Here is a 17,821-nt window from a genome sequence, read left to right as displayed (position 1 = left end):
CGAGCCACGCACGGACAAATATCATGTTTGCTAATTTACAGATCATCCCCACCGCCGGAGTCGCAACTGACGAACAGCTACGCGACTTCAATTCTCGGTTTCCCAAACTTTTAACTCTTGTCCATTCTTTTCGTGACAAATCAAATTGGTAAATATGGTAGAAAAATTCATCACCATCGAGCTCCTTATAACGAACTGCCAGTAGGAGCCCTTCAATAGTGTTCTAAAACTCGGCCGCCTAGGCGCTGGGCGGCGGGCTCTCCGCCTCGAGGAATGCCAAATCGGCTGGGTTGGGCGGGCTGGGGTTAGACGGCCGCCTAGGCGGCCTAGGAGGGCTACTAGGCCCTGAGCGTGCGGTTGGGCGTTAGTCGGGCTGTACGTCCACGCCGCTTGCAAAGAATGCTGAACATCCAAACTCATCTCTAAGATCCAAAACTCATCTCTAAGATTCCAGCCATTCATTTTATGATCCAAATTCCCAATATAAACTCAATTCATCGTCCCAAACCTGAGAAATCCGAATTCACAGATCAAACAAGGTCTGATCGCGAAACTAAGGTCGCAGTGGAGAAAGATATAGCTTTTCAGGCTTGACAAAATATGTGAAAAGGGAAAGGAGAGAGGATTGGAGCTCACCTTGGATAAATTCTTCGATGTTTGTATGCGATGGTCGACCGGAGCGAGAAAACAATAGAACGAGAGAGAAGCTGGGTTTGGCCTCGAGTTTGACGATTACTTTAGTTCTCCAGATCTTTTACTTTTGCTAGTGTCTAATTAATATAGTTTGTTGGGTGTTTGTGTTGAATAGGGAACCCATCAGGAAGGTTATGTGTTTGACTACCATTGAAATATGAGAATAAAAATAATTCGTATTATTCTTATCTATAATACGTTTATATATCTTTTAAGCCTATATATAGTTTCTTCTCAAAAAATAAAAGTCAATATATAAATAGGATTAATTTCAGTTTACCCCCCTGAGGTTTGGGGGTGAAATTTCACCCCCTCAACTTTCAATTTTGAATTTTTACCCCCTAAACTTTTCAATTTCAATCAGCCGTGTCCAATTTTTACTTTTCCGTCCAAATTGGACGTTAAGTTTGACTTTTGAGGGTTAAAATGGTCATTTCAACATAAAAAAATAAAAAATAAAAAATAAAAAAATTCTGTTTTTTTATTTTATTTTATTTTTATTTTGTCTCCAACCTATATACCACAAGTTATAATAGGTTTATAAAAACAAAAAAAATACTCTAGGTAGTTGAAAGCCGCTCGCTGGTCTACGATATTTGTGACATATCTCCGATAAAGTGAAGAATTTAGGATATATCCCAAATAAAGTGAAGAAATATTTGTAAAAAATAATTTTACACTTTATCTGTAAATAAATATCTGTATATTCCCAATAAAGTGAAGAAATATCTGTGTAAAATCATTTTTGGTCTGCGATATTTGTGATATATATCCAATATTTATTTGTAAATAAATATCTGTAAAAAATGATTTTACACAGATATTTCTTCACTTTATTGGGGATATACAGATATTTACAGATAAAGTGTAAAATCATTTTTTACAGATATTTCTTCACTTTATTGGGGATATATCCTAAAATTCTTCAATTTATTGGACATATATCACAAATATCGTAAACCAAAAATGACTTTACACATATATTTTTTCACTTTATTGGGAATATACAGATATTTATTTACAGATAAAGTGTAAAATTATTTTTTACAAATATTTCTTCACTTTATTTGGGATATATCCTAAATTCTTCACTTTATCGGAGATATGTCATAAATATCGTAGACCAGCGAGCGGCTTTCAACTACCTAGAGTATTTTTTTGTTTTTATAAACCTATTATAACTTGTGGTATATAGGTTGGAGACAAAATTTTAAAAAAAAAAAAAAACTAAAAAGCAGAAGAAAAAAAAAAAAATTTATTTTTATATTTTTTTATGTTGAAATGACCATTTTAACCCTCAAAAGCAATTTGGACGGAACAGTAAAAATTGGACACGGCTGATTGAAATTGAAAAGTTTAGGGGGTAAAAATTCAAAATTGAAAGTTGAGGGGGTGAAATCATTTCACCCCCAAACCTCAGGGGGGTAAACTGAAATTAATCCATATAAATATATACTCTTATTTATATTTTTATATGAATAAAAATAAATTAAAATTAAAAAAAAAAACTAAAACCGCCCTAGCCACCGCCCAACTAGCGCCTAGCGATTTTTCGAACCTTATTTCAAATTTAACCAAGTTCATCTGTCCTGGACGAGATGGTAGTCTCAAGGATCTGAAAATACAAGGACAGAATATGAATTTTTGGAAAATGGGGATTGCAGTGCACTGATCAATCCCTACTGGGCAGAAACTAAAAATAATCAACAGAAACCAGATTTTTGGTTACGCAGTGAAAATCTCAACTTCTGAGATTAAAAACACTGCGGGGCTCTTACTCTTGAGAACCCAAAATAAGAATTAACTTATGATGAAGGATATGTTCTTTACAAACTTGAATAGCACTAGCTCGGCTACAATGATCAGACAAAATCTAATACGAAGTTTGTCTTCCGTCTTGAACTCCTTCTTCACTTGAATGATCACCAAATATCGCTCTCCTTTCTTCACAACTCCTCTATTGATCTCAAGAGAAGTTAAGCATATGAAACAATGATCAAGAACACTTCAACATGGATCAAGTGTTTTGACTCATATGTAGACTCAATTATCAAACATGCAAGAGGCCACCAACTCTTCTTGTCTTCCAAGTTCTCTCTATTGCCGTATGTTTTTCACCCACATGAATAGCTGCAGTCAAACAAACCAGCCAACACAGCTATATACCCTAATCCCCTTCTACAAGGAAAAAACCAATCTTTTTGTGTTAAAGAAAATATAAACAATTAAGGACACAAAATCTTAAAATACTTAGGAAATCAATAAAACAATTTGGCACAAAGAAAAATATCTTTAAATGAATAAAAAATATTAAACCCTTTAAACCCCAAAGATACTTTCCCGTTTTGTATGGAATGCCAACACACCAAAACTTGTACCTACAATCTCCCCCTTTGGCATTCCTATACAAAACATAAATTAGGACAAACTCTCCACCTCAACAAATACAGGAGGAACATCACAACTCTTCATCCATTCATTCCTGAAATAGTTCTCACACATTGGTTAAAATGCATAAGATAGAATAACGTTATCACAGTTAAGAATCTGCTTTCTCCCCCTTTTTGAATAGGAATGACAAAGATAACTTACGTAGTGGAAGCAATGGAGAAGAAGGAAGATAGTCCAAGTATTAATACTCCCCCTAAGTGTGATCATGTTATGAAAGATGCAAGAATGAAATGCAAACACACAATGAGGGGGTTGGTATTCAAATGCTAAGAACAGATTTAATTCACATAGTTTTTCCAACAAGAGCAATACCACTTAACCATAAACAAGAGTGCAACAAAATAAGTTCACACGAGTGAATTTATTCCGACAATCACAAGGTAAGATAGAGGGTGATCGAGTATTCTATACCTCATGTTGTGAAGAGTGAACATATCTCAAGATGAGGTGTGTAATATTTGTGGAAACCTAAAAAGCAAGGCTCACATACGAAACACATTTAAGCACATAAACTTTATTCCCCTTTATAACACTGTGTGGGCATGATTTTGAATTTTTCTTTTGGCCTTTCACACAAAGTAACATTTTTGCTCAAGAAAACTATGACCCTTGTAATGAGTATTATGCTAGCAGCTCCCAAGTCAGATGACTTTAGGGTACTAGATGCAACAAGGACATCCCAAAGAGCACATCTACTCGAATCAATAGTTTCACAATCCACCAGGGTGACCAAACCATTCCCGTTTCTTCCCAATCCTCATATCGTTCGTCACGACCAAGGCATGTTTACTTTGAGAATAGCCTGGCCATGCTCCATTAACCAACTACATTTTTTTTTAATTTTTTTTATTTTTCTATCAAGGAGCAACCAACAAGAGTAATTTCGTACATGAGCAATGAGAACAAGCCAACCATCAATTAAGACTTACCACCACTTAGAGTATGTGTGCGTGTGAGGTTTCAACATTGTAGAGAATATGTTGTTCAAGCTCACAATTACAGAGTGACGTAAGTATAAGTTCAAAACGTGCTAGGCACCTTATTGCACACAGATTTAAAGAAAAGAGTATGGCCCTTGTCAATCTAAGTTCAAAATAATCTGTCAGACACTCGGGGATACAAACCACTATTTTTCAATCCTAAATTTCCACAAACTGAACCTAACAATGTAGAAACATAAAGAAAATGCACCTATACTATCATGAAGACATACACCATGAATGCATGCAAAATTGATCAAGCGGAGTGAGAGTATCAATACTTAGAGCATCCACCAACGGTGCTTCTAAGTGATTCAAATTGAGTTATGTCTAAAGGCCTAGTAAACGAATTAGCCAATTTGTGATCTGTAGGAACAAAAGCACGCTCAAGCATATTATCAAGATTATCCGTATGAGTAGAAAAATGATTATTTGAACCTTTTTTAATCCAGATTTGCTTCTGCTTCTTTTTTGTTTCCAGATCCACAGGGATTGAAGCCAGCTTTGCAATCCTGCCGATCAGATTTAGACCCTCTTTCAACTCAGCTTGCAACGAGGCAGGTGAGTTAATTCTCAACGTTTTCCTCTGATTTTGAGTAGCCCTGCGAAGCATATTGCACCTAGGACGAATGTGTCCTAATTTTCCACAACAATGACAAGTAGGAACTAAGTTTTCGGAGTTGTGAATATACCTGGGCTGACGCACAGAAGTGTGCATGTCAGAACTTACCGAAAAGCCTTTCTGATGTGATTGAATGGTTTTATGAGGTTCTGGTCTTACATTCAATTCAGTGGCAGACTTGAGGAATTCTCACCTCCCACACTTTTTACAAACACCAAGGGTTTGCAGGACTCACCATTATAACCTAATCCTTCTTTATTACCATGAGCTTTGCCAATTCCCATCATCTTAGAGACTTTTTTAGACCTTATAGAGAATTTGCTAAAGCTTTTCTTGACCATCAATAATTCTTCCTGCAATTTTTCATTTTCAAGGGTTAGGGAATCATTTAAATTAGATTGAGCTTTTATTTCAACCTGCAAAACTTTGATTTTGTTAGTAAGCTCATCATGTTCCTTGTTCCAATCTTGAGACCTGTCATTACCCTGCAAAACTTTGATCTTATCAATAAAGTTAGTACGCTCTTCTTCCCAATCTCTTAAAGAAACTTCAAATTTCTGCTCAATTTTTATCTTTTCCACTCCTAAGGATTCGATTTCTTTTTCAAGTTTATTATTTTTTCGAAGAACAATCCTAGAGGCATTATACAATTTCTTGCATTTTTCATTTGTTTCTTCATCAAAAGTGTCATCTTCTAAATCAGAAACATCAGATAACTCAGAATTAAAAGAGGAAGTAAGAACAAGATTTACCTCTTCATCACTATCACTCCATGTGGTATTTAAAGCCTTGTTATCACGTGAATTATACTTCTTGTTGCCACAATTGGCAGCAAGATGTCCAATTTCACCACACTCAAAGTATTTAGGTTTGTTAGGAAATTTTTTTGAAGAGTTTCCAAAGGAGTTTTTGTTTTTCAGAAAATTTTTGAACTCTTTTGTCAACAACGATAAATCCACATAATCATCATCAACATCATCTTTCTTTTTAACAGAAGAGAAAGCAATATTTTTTATCCTTTTCTCTGGCTTGATCCTCATTTCAAAGGTTTTGAGATTACCTATCAGTTCGTCAAGAGAATAGGTGTCCAGGTCTTGAGTCTCCTCTATGGCAATTTGCTTGGCTTGAAATTTTGAAGGAAGAGCCCTGAGAAATTTCTTGACTATTCAGTGCTCCTCAAATGGATCATCAAGGCTACGGCATTGGTTTGTCACATTGAGAAGTCGAGAGTGAAAATCATCAATTGATTCATTTCCCCCATGGTCATGTTCTCAAATTCCAATATGAGTCTTTGAACCTTTTGACCTCTAACCTTCTTGTTTCCCTCATAAGTAACCTGAAGTAGATCCCAAGCTTGTTTGGCTGTGTCACAGTGGCTAATTCTCATCCTCGATCTCCTTCTTGGACAAAGCTGTGAATAGTGAATTTTTTGCCTTAAAGTCACAAGTTCTATCACGAACTTCCTTTTCTGTCTATTCCTTCCTAGGTTTGAGAACCCTTGCAGAGGACCCTTCTACTTTCTTTGATTCTTCTGCCTTGGTTGGGTGTTCCCATCCATTCTCAACTATATTCCACATGTTTTCATCTTGAGAGTAGAGAAAAGCCCTCATTATGATCTTCCATTGTGAGTAATCTTCACCATCAAACAAAGGAGGGAAATTTATCGAACTGGAGGCTCTGTTATATTCACATTCCATCGTTGACCACGGATCAACTAAAAAGCTTTAGAACCTGCTCTGATGCCAAGTGAAAATACAAGGACAAAATATGAATTTCTGGAAAATGGGGATTGCAGTGCACTGATCAATCCCTATTGGGCAGAAACTAAAAATAATCAACAGAAACCAGATTTTTGGTTACGCAGTGAAAATCTCAACTTCTGAGATTAAAAACATTGCGGGGCTCTTACTCTTGAGAACCTAAAATAAGAATTAACTTATGATGAAGGATATGTTCTTTACAAACTTGAATAGCACTAGCTCGGCTACAATGATCAGACAAAATCTAATACAAAGTTTGTCTTCTGTCTTGAACTCCTTCTTCACTTGAATGATCACCAAATATCGCTCTCCTTTCTTCACAGCTCCTCTATTGATCTCAAGAGAAGTTAAGCATATGAAACAATGATCAAGAACACTTCAACATGGATCAAGTGTTTTGACTCATATGTAGACTCAATTATCAAACATGCAAGAGGCCACCAACTCTTCTTGTCTTCCAAGTTCTCTCTATTGCCGTATGTTTTTCACCCACATGAATAGCTGCAGTCAAACAAACCAGCCAACACAGCTATATACCCTAATCCCCTTCTACAAGGAAAAAACCAATCTTTTTGTGTTAAAGAAAATATGAACAATTAAGGACACAAAATCTTAAAATACTTAGGAAATCAATAATACAATTTGGCACAAAGAAAAATATCTTTAAGGGGGGTGTATTATATATGGAATTAGTGGAACTTTTAAAGAAATCTATGGAATTTAAAAGTCTAGGTGTATTCAATATAGACTTTTAACAGTCCATGAAAGTCTTGAGGTATTCAATTAGGATTTTTAAAGACTTCATGAATTCCACCAAAATCTAGGGGTATTCAATTAGGACTTTTAAAAATGAATAAAAGTACAGAGGTATTCAAAATATCATTCATACTTATGGAATTAGAAAATCATGGATAATCATGGACTTTGTAGTGTTAACTATACATACCAAACTCCAATAATTTTCCAGCCTCCAGACCAAAGATTTCAAAAAGTACGTCTATCAAAGTTTCCTCTTCAAAAAAAAAAATGTCTATCAAAGTTCTTCTCTCTACGCACGAAGAAGTTTGTCCTTCATCATCTCTCTTTCTTAATTTTTTGTCTTTTCTGTAATCTTTTATGATATCAACCTTTTTTGATACCCAACATGTTCATTGTAGTTATTGAATGTGATTTTTTTTTTTTTTTTCAATTGTGATACTTCGAACCCTAATAGCAATAAAAATGATTTATGAAACCCTAAAACTCAAACCTTGAACCATACTAAATTTTATCTTATTAATTAATTATTCTCATTAATTTGAATTTATATTATGGTTCAAAAAAAGGTTGAACAATTGAATTTCAATTGTTTGATTATAAATCAAGACATTGACCAATATTGCTACAATATATGATTGATGAGAATAACTAACCATAAAAATCAAGTGATCTATATTGTATATTTATGTTGTTGGGAGATTAGGAATGAGAACAAACTCGCTAGACAGACTAACAATCATTTATTTGAGTCAATTTCTATTAGAAGATACTGGAGCATTGACGAGACAACAAGTTATTATTTTGTTTTGTGTTTGGACTGTATTTGTTTTATTTTATTTTTTGTTTATTTATTTTATATTTTGTACTTCTTAGGAAATCTGTAGAAGTCATTCATAATAAAATATATAGATTTTCATGAATCAATAAAAGTCTGTTGCTAAAATCAATGGTTTTAAGAAATCCATAACAGTTTATCAACTTTTTAAAGAGTCTGTGGACTTTTCAAAAAATCTGTCATTTAAAAAAAGTCTGCACAAATCCAAATACAATACACCCCCCTAAATGAATAAAAGATATTAAACCCTTTAAACCCCAAAGATACTTTCCCGTTTTGTATGGAATGCCAACACACCAAAACTTGTACCTACCGTTTCAAAAAAAAAAAAAACTTGTACCTACAGGATCTCTTCATCTTCATAACCCACTCTTGAACTGCTACATTGAAGGTACCCAATACAACCTTTGAATTCCTATCCACAGCACAATAGAAACTTCCATCCACGTAAGCCACGTCCTTGATAAATTTCCACTCCTTATTTTTGGGATTGCGAAGAGCTAGGAAGTTCATGCACACTCTTAACTTCTATACTTTTGGTTTCGATGTTTTCTGTTGTATGTGTTTATGAAGAGCTCATCCCCCATTCCTCGTAACTAGGAGAAGAATCATAACCATTGCATTTACGAAATTTCCACAGGAGAAAGAAAACACAATCCAGAGAAGTTGGAGTGGTTAAGAAGCCTGCTACCTCTACCTCTCTGTATGCGTAGTACCCCGGATCTAATAGAGGCAGATGCAATTCCACAGTCTAGTTGCGAAAAGGATTATGAACAAAGAATGTGGAATTTATGTCTTTAAAGTAATCTGACGGATGTGATTTTAACAACAGCAACCAACCGGAGTATGAACAACAAAAGCTGGATAAACGAGGTCCTCTTTTTGCACTTGTTCTTCTTCTTGTACCACGTTTCTGATAGGGAAGACTTGTAATGGGGACAGCAAATCAAAGAAGCGTGTGCTGTACAAACGGTTTGGGTTATGGTATAGTGGAAGTAATGAGAATTGTCGACCCGTATCAAAGGAAATACTGCACGTCGCTGAAAGGTCATTGTCGCCGAAAAAAGCTCGCTGCCAGTTTTTGCATATGGCGCGAAAGTGAAGAAAATCAAGATATATGAGATGTTCAGCCACTGATCTTGACAGGTCAACTTGAAGATCAGACCAACAACAATAGTTTGAACGGATTGGAGTGGTAGGATCTGCTCGAGTTTGATCACACGAGTTCTTTCTGTTAGAATTTTTCTTCATGATCGATAATTCGAGATGAGTGATAGGATCAGCTCGAGTTTGTGTGATTCGCCAGGGAAAAGAAAAGAAATCTACTGGCCGACTATGTGGCTTTAGCAGGCATATATGTATTTATAGGTTCTAATTAGGGTTTATTGGCCACCAAAAAGAGAAAAACCTAATTACAGGTCCATTTAGACTTTAGTAACATAAAAATTTCAAGCTCAATCCAATAATTCTGTGGATAATTGGTAGTCAAATCCAAATCCATACTCTTCTAAAAAATGTAAGTTCATATTTTGTGGGTTAACAGATATCCAGTTCGCTAATTCAATTTGTTAGTATATTAAGTCTTATATATGTCAGAGAGATGCCGTCTGTGTTGGATTGAAAAGATGGGAATAGGAAATCTGGAAATGTAAAGTATTTATTGAGACAAAGGAATTTTGGTTTATGAGTTGCTACTGCAGAGCTCTTGAACTGCTATTGATTTTTTTATGAAAAGCATTACACCAGCAAGGCTTAATTTATATATAGCAGCTTAGGACTCTAGACATTTCTATCTAGAAGACAAAAGAGACTCATTGGGACTCTAATACAACATTAACTTTGGCTGTTACAACAACCAGCAGCTACTTCATAAAGTTAAATCAAGAGCTAAAGAGAAAGCTCTAGCTAGATATTTGAAGGAGAAAGTACATTAATTCCAACACTCCCCCTTAATGTGCTTTCTACACCACACTAATGAGCTCCCTGAGATGACAGAATTTTTCCTTTGAAAGTGCTTTGGTGAGGATGTCAGCCAACTGCTCCTCTGACATGCAATATTGCAGCTGAACTATATCTTTCTCAATTGCTTCTCTGATGAAGTGATACTTGATTGCAATGTGTTTTGTCCGTTCATGATTGACTGGATTTTTTCCAATGGCTATGGCTGATTTGTTGTCACAGTACAAGGTGGTTCCTTTCTCTTGCTTCTCTCCAATGTCTTCAAGAATTCTTCAAAGCCATATCGCTTGAGATGTTGCTTTTGTTGCTGCAATATATTCTGCTTCAGTAGAGGATTGAGCAACCACACTTTGTTTCTTTGAAGCCTATGAACATGCTCCTGAACCAAGAGAGAAAACATAAGCTGAAGTGCTCTTCATGTCGTCAAGGCAACCAGCCCAATCACTGTCAGTGTACCCAACAAGAGTTGATTTTTCTGCTGCTTTGTATAGAATTCCATAATCAAGAGTGCCCTGCAAGTATCTTAACACTCTTTTTGTAGCTCCATAATGAATTTGACTTGGCTCTTGCATATATCTGGAGAGAAGACTTGCAGCGAACATGATGTCAGGCCTAGTAGCCGTTAGATACAAAAGGCCACCAATTAAACTTCTGTACTTTGGAGCATCTGCCTTCTTCGCACCATCCTCCTTCTTCAACTTTTCATTTGCTATCAAAGGAGTAGCCACAGAATTGCACCCAAGCAGATTAAACTTCTTGAGAATGTTCTCTGCATATTTCTTTTGAGAAATAAAAATCTCATCTTTTGATTGAGATACTTCAATCCCCAAAAAATAATGTAGAAGGCCCATATCATTCATCTCATAAGTACTCATCATATCTTTCTTGAACCGCTGAATCACATTCTCATCGTTGCCGGTAAAAATCAGATCATCAACATAAAGAGAAACAATGAGAATAGAACCTGCTTTCTTGAACACATAAAGTGTAGGCTCATTTGGACTCTTCTGAAAACCTCTCTTGACAAAGTATTTGTCAATTTCAACATACCATGTCTGAGGAGCTTGCTTAAGCCCATAAAGAGCCTTTTTTAACCTGTAAACTTTGTCTTCTCCCCCTTTAACTAGAAACCCTGAAACCCTTGAGGTTGCTATACATAAACTTCATCTTTCAATACTCCGTTTAAAAAGGCCGACTTCACATCAAGTTGAAATATCAGCCAATCCTTTTGAGTAGCAAGAGCAATCAAGGTTCTTATAGTTTCAAGTCTTGCAACAGGAGCAAAAGTTTCAGAATAATCAATACCTGGCTGTTGAGTAAATCCTCGAGCCACAAGCCTTGCTTTATGTTTATGGATGCTTCCGTCTTGATTGAACTTTGTCTTGAAGATCCATTTTACCCCAATAACTTCTCTGTCTTTTGGAAGATCAACAAGCTCCCAAGTCTGATTTTTTTCTATCATTCTTATCTCCTCCTCCATTGCTTTCACCCAAACTCCTTCGTTTTAGGCTTCTTCAAAGCTTTCTGGTTCTATTCCAGAAAAGTTGCATGACTCATATAGGTCGCTGAGTCTTCTGGTCCTTAAAATAGGACTCTTTGGTGATGAGTGCTTTGGAGTAGAAGGACTTGCATTTGAATTGTTTGCTGGAGCAGTTGGTGACTGAGGAATGACATCGTCTTCATGCTGCTCCAATGGAATATTTTCTTCTTGTTGAACGGTAGCAAATGGCAACTCCTACACTTTATTTTCATTCCAATCCCAGCTAGTTTTTTCATTAAAAATCACATCTCTGCTCACAATCAACTTCTTAGTTTCAACATTGAAAAGTCAATATCCTTTTGAGCTGGTACTATACCTAACAAAGATGCATTTTTGACTTTTTTCATCAAACTTCTCTTTTCAGCAGGGATATGAGCATAACAAATGCAGCCAAAGATTTTAAAATGACTTAGAGATGGTTTGAATCCGCTCTAGGCTTCAAATGGAGTCATATTCTTCACCGCCTTCAAATGGAGTCATATTCTTCACCACCTTGGTTGGACATCTGTTGAGAATGTAAACAGCCGTATGCATAGCTTCTGCCCAAAAGTCTTTCGGTAAACTCTTCTCATTCATCATTGAAGTTGCCATCTCCACAATTGTGCAATTTTTCCTCTCTGCGATCCCATTTTGTTGGGGGCTGTAGCCTACTGTCAACTGCTTCTAACACTACTAAAAAAAACCTCAATTGCTTTGCCTTTTTACTTCGGTATCAATTGCCGTAGCAATTGAGGCCCTATTGCTATGGAGAATGTTCTGTTGCGATTAACAATTATTATTTGCGACGGAAAATTTTTGCCGTAATAATTTTGTAATCAATTGCGACTCTTTTTCCTTCTGCCGTCACAAAACTTATTCATATATGTATATTAAAAAAAAAAAAAATTCTTACCACGGAAAAAAGCCGTCGGAAAAACTAATAACATCTTGGCGCCTATCCTAGTTTTTTTTTCCCTCTGTTTTTTATTTTGGTTTTTGTGCCAAATTTCCATTCCCACTAACTGAAGCCCTAATTCTTTTTCCCTCTACAGCCACAATTCGCTCTCTCTCTCTCTCTCTCTCTCTCTGTCTCTCCCTCACCCAAGCTTCGAGTCATATCTGCCATTCTGCTGTCTCGACTACCGCTGATGTCAACAGAGACCCAGATATAGCCAAGCACGCCCAGAAGGGTCAAATTGCCACAATTGGAGTTCTCTCGGAGCTTCATATCATTGCCGGTAGCTTTTACAGGTGAATTGGTTTCTGGGTTTTCGTTATTGAGCTTCCGTTTTAGAGTGTTGTAGTGTTTGAGTGAGGTTTTGGTATTGCACACCATGTGTTTGTGAAAATTCCTAAATGAAAATGATGTGCTTCAAATGAGAGTTGATAGTTGTTTTCATTAATGGTGGAAACTTTATGACTCTTTGTGGTTGAACTGCTGGATTCTATGCTTACATATTGAAAATGTTTGTGGTGTGAAGATCGACAGATTGTTATAATATGGGAGTAATCCCTGTAGTTCCTTTTCCTTATTGGATGACTATTTGGGTTGTGCTATGTTTGATTCTTTCTGGTATTTTCAACTACAGATTTACGAGGATGATATTTGCCTCTGTATATTGGATACACATCCGCTGAGTCGTGGGTAAGGTATCATTACTAACATACAATTATTCTTTTCCTTATTGCCAGCTCTTCGCTTTCTTCCTGTTGGAGTTTTATGGTGATTTGGTAGGCTCAATTTCCACCACATGTACAAACAAGTATCTCAATTTCTTTAATCCAGATTGTGGCATTGCTTAAGCTAATTCCTTAGAGTGGCTAGGATTTTGTATACTAGAATTCTTCTTTAATCACCAATCACCAGAAATGATATTACATAAGAAATGGGAATAGTTTTTGGCATCTGCCCTGTTACCAAATTTAGGCCTTACTGAGATTGATTCTGACATTAGAGAAAGACACAAAGGTGGGTACTTGATTGGCTATTGATTTTTAATTTTTTTTTTTTTTTTGAGATGGTGTGTCAATGTGCTACGATTTCTCTTAAGAAATCATGTTTATGCAACTTATGTGTCTTGCTGCCAATCTTATTTAGTGGCCAGTATTGCTTTTTGGCACCTGTTTATTTTGTTTACTAAATTTGAGGATGCTTCAAATTGCATCATAACTCTGGTATCAGAAATTTTGGTGTTTCTTTCATTATACTGAGTATGAGGTTGTGCTGATATGTTCAAGGTCCTTCACATAGTTCATTATCCTTCTTGTAATTTGTGTGAACTGTGAAGTCACTCAGAAGTTTGCAGATAATAGAAAAGAACTAAGCCTAAGATCAAGCGAGTCAGTATTTTTTTTTACCGTCCTCTCTAAGAGTCTATTGTATGCCTATCTTGAAATCTTGGTGTGTTTAAGTAATTTGTTATTGAGTTTTGGTAGACTGACTACCAAAATTAGTCCTAGTGATGTTGATGACTTTCTTATATAATTCTTTTTTTTTGTTTGGTAGACACAAGGTCACAAGATTCAGCGTCTAACAGTTCTACTGCTGTGGGTTTTGATGAGAGAATGTTGCTACATTCAGAAGTATGGTGTTTCTGCAATACATGTCTTCCTTCCAAGTCAAGATATGTGAAATTTTACTAGAAATTACGTGTGAATACTTATATGAACATCCAAACTGCAATAACTTTTGATGCGCCATAAAGCTTTATTTATTTTTTTTGGGCTAGTATTGCATATATTCTTATTCTCTGACACTAATGTGGCAAGTTAGAAACTCTTCATTTCTGTTTATGTAAGACTAACATTATTTCTGGATATCATGACATAAGACATATGTTATGATATTCAGATATTAATAAGGTGAACTTCTTGATATGAATATGGCGAAATAGAGTACGTATATGTGCACTTGTAAAAGGTAGAAGGGTGTTCTGAATCATTGGGAAGCACACAGTTGATGAACACCTTGACTACCTTAATGATAGTTGTGCTAGGATTTTCTTGGCATATCTCCCATAAAATAACAATCTGTCAATCTTCACACCACAAATGTTTTTTTGCACTCAGATTCATGTGATCATGTTATAGACTAAGTTTGAAACATATGTCATTTTGTTTCTTGACTCGGCTTGGTTGAGTCACAAGTAACAAATCTTTTTCATCTTGTCAGATTATCAGCAGTGAAGAATCTAGAGTTAATATTGGCAATTTAGAGTCCAGTGCTTGATATTAGCTGGTTAGTATATTTCTCTTCATCCCCATATTTTCTATATTTGTTGTTGCACATAGATGATCTCGTACAAAAAATCACTAAACAAGTGCGTCAAGAGTTTCAAGTGCAGCTTCAGCAACTACATGCTCGAATTGAATTTCTGCAGAATAAGGACACTAGCACAGAGTCTCTTAGACAGGTTGAGTACAAACTTAATCTGCATGGTTTATAAATTGGACTTTTGTCAATTGTATTACTAGTTGCACTAACTTAAGTTTATTATGTGTATATATATGTATTATATATTTTTTAGGTTGCTGATGCAATTAATGGGCATGAAATTTTGAAGGCGTCTATAAGAGATGAAGTAACTCCAAATGCAAATAGTGACCATACATTATTGGAGTAGAATTCTCCAGTAACATCCCCTTCACAAAATGGCTCTGAAAGGGTAATTCTCCTATAAATTTAGGCAATTGCAACAATCTTTTTATGTTAATTGTTTATATTGCTCTTACATATTGTATTTCTAGTTGATGCTTGACATTTTCATAACCATGAGTTATAATTGGCTTGCTTGCAAATGGTTGTGTTTTTTCAGGCTAGTTACTGAGGTCTATACTTACGATTTTTATGTCATTTCACATGGAAATGGGTTTTGTTTATGTTGCAAATGTTTGGTTATGTTTTTGTTTGTGACTTTGAGCTCTGTAGCTTGTTGTGGTTTTCACCGAAGGATATTGATGAATTTGTTTTTGCTGTAAGGTTGCTGTGTATGATTAGATCTGTGGTTTTTCTGAAGATTGTTAGTTCGTTCAAGTTGATTTACTGCTAGGTCAGCTTGATTTTGCCTTTTTGAAATTTACAGTTTGAGTAAAGAAAAATGTTTCCTGATGAGGAAAGTTATAAAGCTATATGTGGATGATGCAGAAAGATATGTTTTGAGCTGTGTTTTTGAAATTGTTTTATGGTTTGGTTTTCAAGATTTAGATGGACTTTTTGGATTGTGCTTCATTATCTGGTTTGTGGATTTGATTAGTTCCATGTGACTATTTCCCTTGAAGCCATATTAATAGGTGCTGCTTTGTTGATATATTTACCTCAAGTGGTTTTGTTGTCTATTTGGGTAATGATGAAGCAGCTATATTTTCTGTGATTCCAGCTATCGTGTAACTAACCTCAGCCATATTAATAGGTATTGCTTTTCTTTTCCATTCATGAAAGGCTTTTCATTGTTTTGGTTATGATAGATTATTGTTAACAGCCCCTAGTTTGAGTTATACTGCTTGCTAAAGATGACATTGAGTTGAGATGATCTTTGAATATATGAGGGTTAGTTGTTTTGACCATCTGTTATGCCTTAATGTTTTTGGTTTTGTTTGTACAGACACTATCATGAAAGAATATGTGCAATTTGTTGTCTATCTTGCCCATTGGACATTAAGCTAAAATTGGTTTTTATATGTTGATGTTACAGGTTCTCATGGCAAAAAGAGCGAAGCAAATGAAAGAAAGTGCAAAGCTCACAAAATGACAAAGTAAAATGATGTACTTGTGATTGTTGTTTTATTTTAAGAGTGTGCTTATATTGTTCACTACTTGGAAATTACATTATTTTCATTTCAGTATTTGTATTTGAATATGGTACAATGAATCAATGGATATATTTAAGTACATTTTTCATGAATTAATGTTAATTTCTAATTTGAATTTTTCATGAATTAACGCTAATTTCCTATTTGATTTAATAGATTCAGATATTTAATGGCTTAACTATTATTACTATTGATTTGTTTAATTTTGTGGAAATAGGCTAAATAATAATAAATAAAAAATTGGCGTTTGCGATGGCGATTTTAGCGTCGCAATCGGTATAAAAATATATAGTTTTATCTATTTAATAAAAAAATATAAATATGTTTGCAACGGCAAACTTACTGCAGCAACAAATTTGGCGGCAAGATTTTGGCGGTTATTTTAAAAATGTACACATTGTGACGGCACCATAGCGGTTGCAAATACCTCCCCATGGACTACTCTAATGCGGACTTTGCGACGGAACCTTGCGTAGCAAATCGCCGTCACAAAACAATAACTAGTGCGACGGCAACAGTTTTCCGTTACAAATACTTTTTGCAATGGAAGTTTACCGTTGCAAATGGATCTTGTGACGCCACTTATTGCAACACTAACATTTCCATCGCAAATGCTCAATCTATCGTCGCGAAAAGTATTTACTACGGCAAAATTACAATTTACCCTCTCAAACTGCTGTAGCAATTGAAGTTTTTTTTAGTAGTGCAAATGCCTTCGTCTTTGCAAAACTCTTCAAATTCATGAAAGGTATATTCACATCCTTTGTCACTTCGAATGACTTTAATTGTGTAGCCACCTTGATTCTCTACAAATGCTTTGAATCTTTTGAAAACCAGAGAAGTTTTTGATTTCTCCTTCAAAAAATAAACCCAGGTCATCCTTGAAAAATCATCGATAAATGTGAGAATAAAACCTAAATTGATTGAAGCAGGGAGTTCGCATTTTGCCACATATATCAGTATGCACAAGCTCCAGCGGTGCCTTTGCTCTCCACGAACTTTGTTTTGGAAATGGAAATCGATGTTGCTTGCCCATGATACATCCTTCACATGAATCCGATGTTGCTTCAATTTTCGGCAGCCCATTCACCATGCTATTCTGTTAAAGAAGCTTCAGACCTTGGAGATTTAGATGACAAAATCTCTTGTGCCACAGCCAAGTGTCTTCAACAACATCTGCCTTGAATGCCATCATGCCATCATAATGAAATATAAGTGGGAAATTTCTGTTCGTCTCCATTTTGACATGTGCAATCACCATCTTTGCCTTCTTATCATAAATAGTGCAGTGGTCATCATAAAAAATAAGACGATAACCATTCTCCTGCAGCTGTCCAACACCAAGTAAGTTTTGACTTAGGTTTGGAACAAACAAGACATCATGAATCTGCTTTACTCCCTTCTTAGTTTTGACTGCAATGCTTCCTTTCCCTT

The 17,821-nt window shown here is 35.5% G+C and overlaps 1 long non-coding RNA gene across 7 annotated transcripts; it reads left to right on the top strand.

Annotated features, from left to right (window-relative positions):
* Positions 1-12,524: 12,524 nt before the first annotated feature.
* On the top strand, positions 12,525-16,477 carry LOC112167887. 7 transcript variants are annotated; one of them, XR_005799275.1, is made up of 7 exons: positions 12,525-12,829; positions 13,168-13,228; positions 14,085-14,161; positions 14,751-14,991; positions 15,106-15,243; positions 15,931-15,987; positions 16,270-16,477. It is a non-coding gene; the product is annotated as an uncharacterized LOC112167887 (long non-coding RNA). The 7 variants fall into 7 exon arrangements; XR_005799274.1 differs by having other exon boundaries at positions 12,526-12,829; positions 15,955-15,987; XR_005799273.1 differs by having other exon boundaries at positions 12,526-12,829; positions 15,934-15,987.
* Positions 16,478-17,821: the final 1,344 nt, after the last annotated feature.

The sequence above is a fragment of the Rosa chinensis genome, chromosome 5, assembly GCF_002994745.2.
Source record: "Rosa chinensis cultivar Old Blush chromosome 5, RchiOBHm-V2, whole genome shotgun sequence".
Taxonomy (NCBI): Eukaryota; Viridiplantae; Streptophyta; class Magnoliopsida; order Rosales; family Rosaceae; genus Rosa; species Rosa chinensis.
This window is presented reverse-complemented; position numbering and strand designations above follow the sequence as displayed.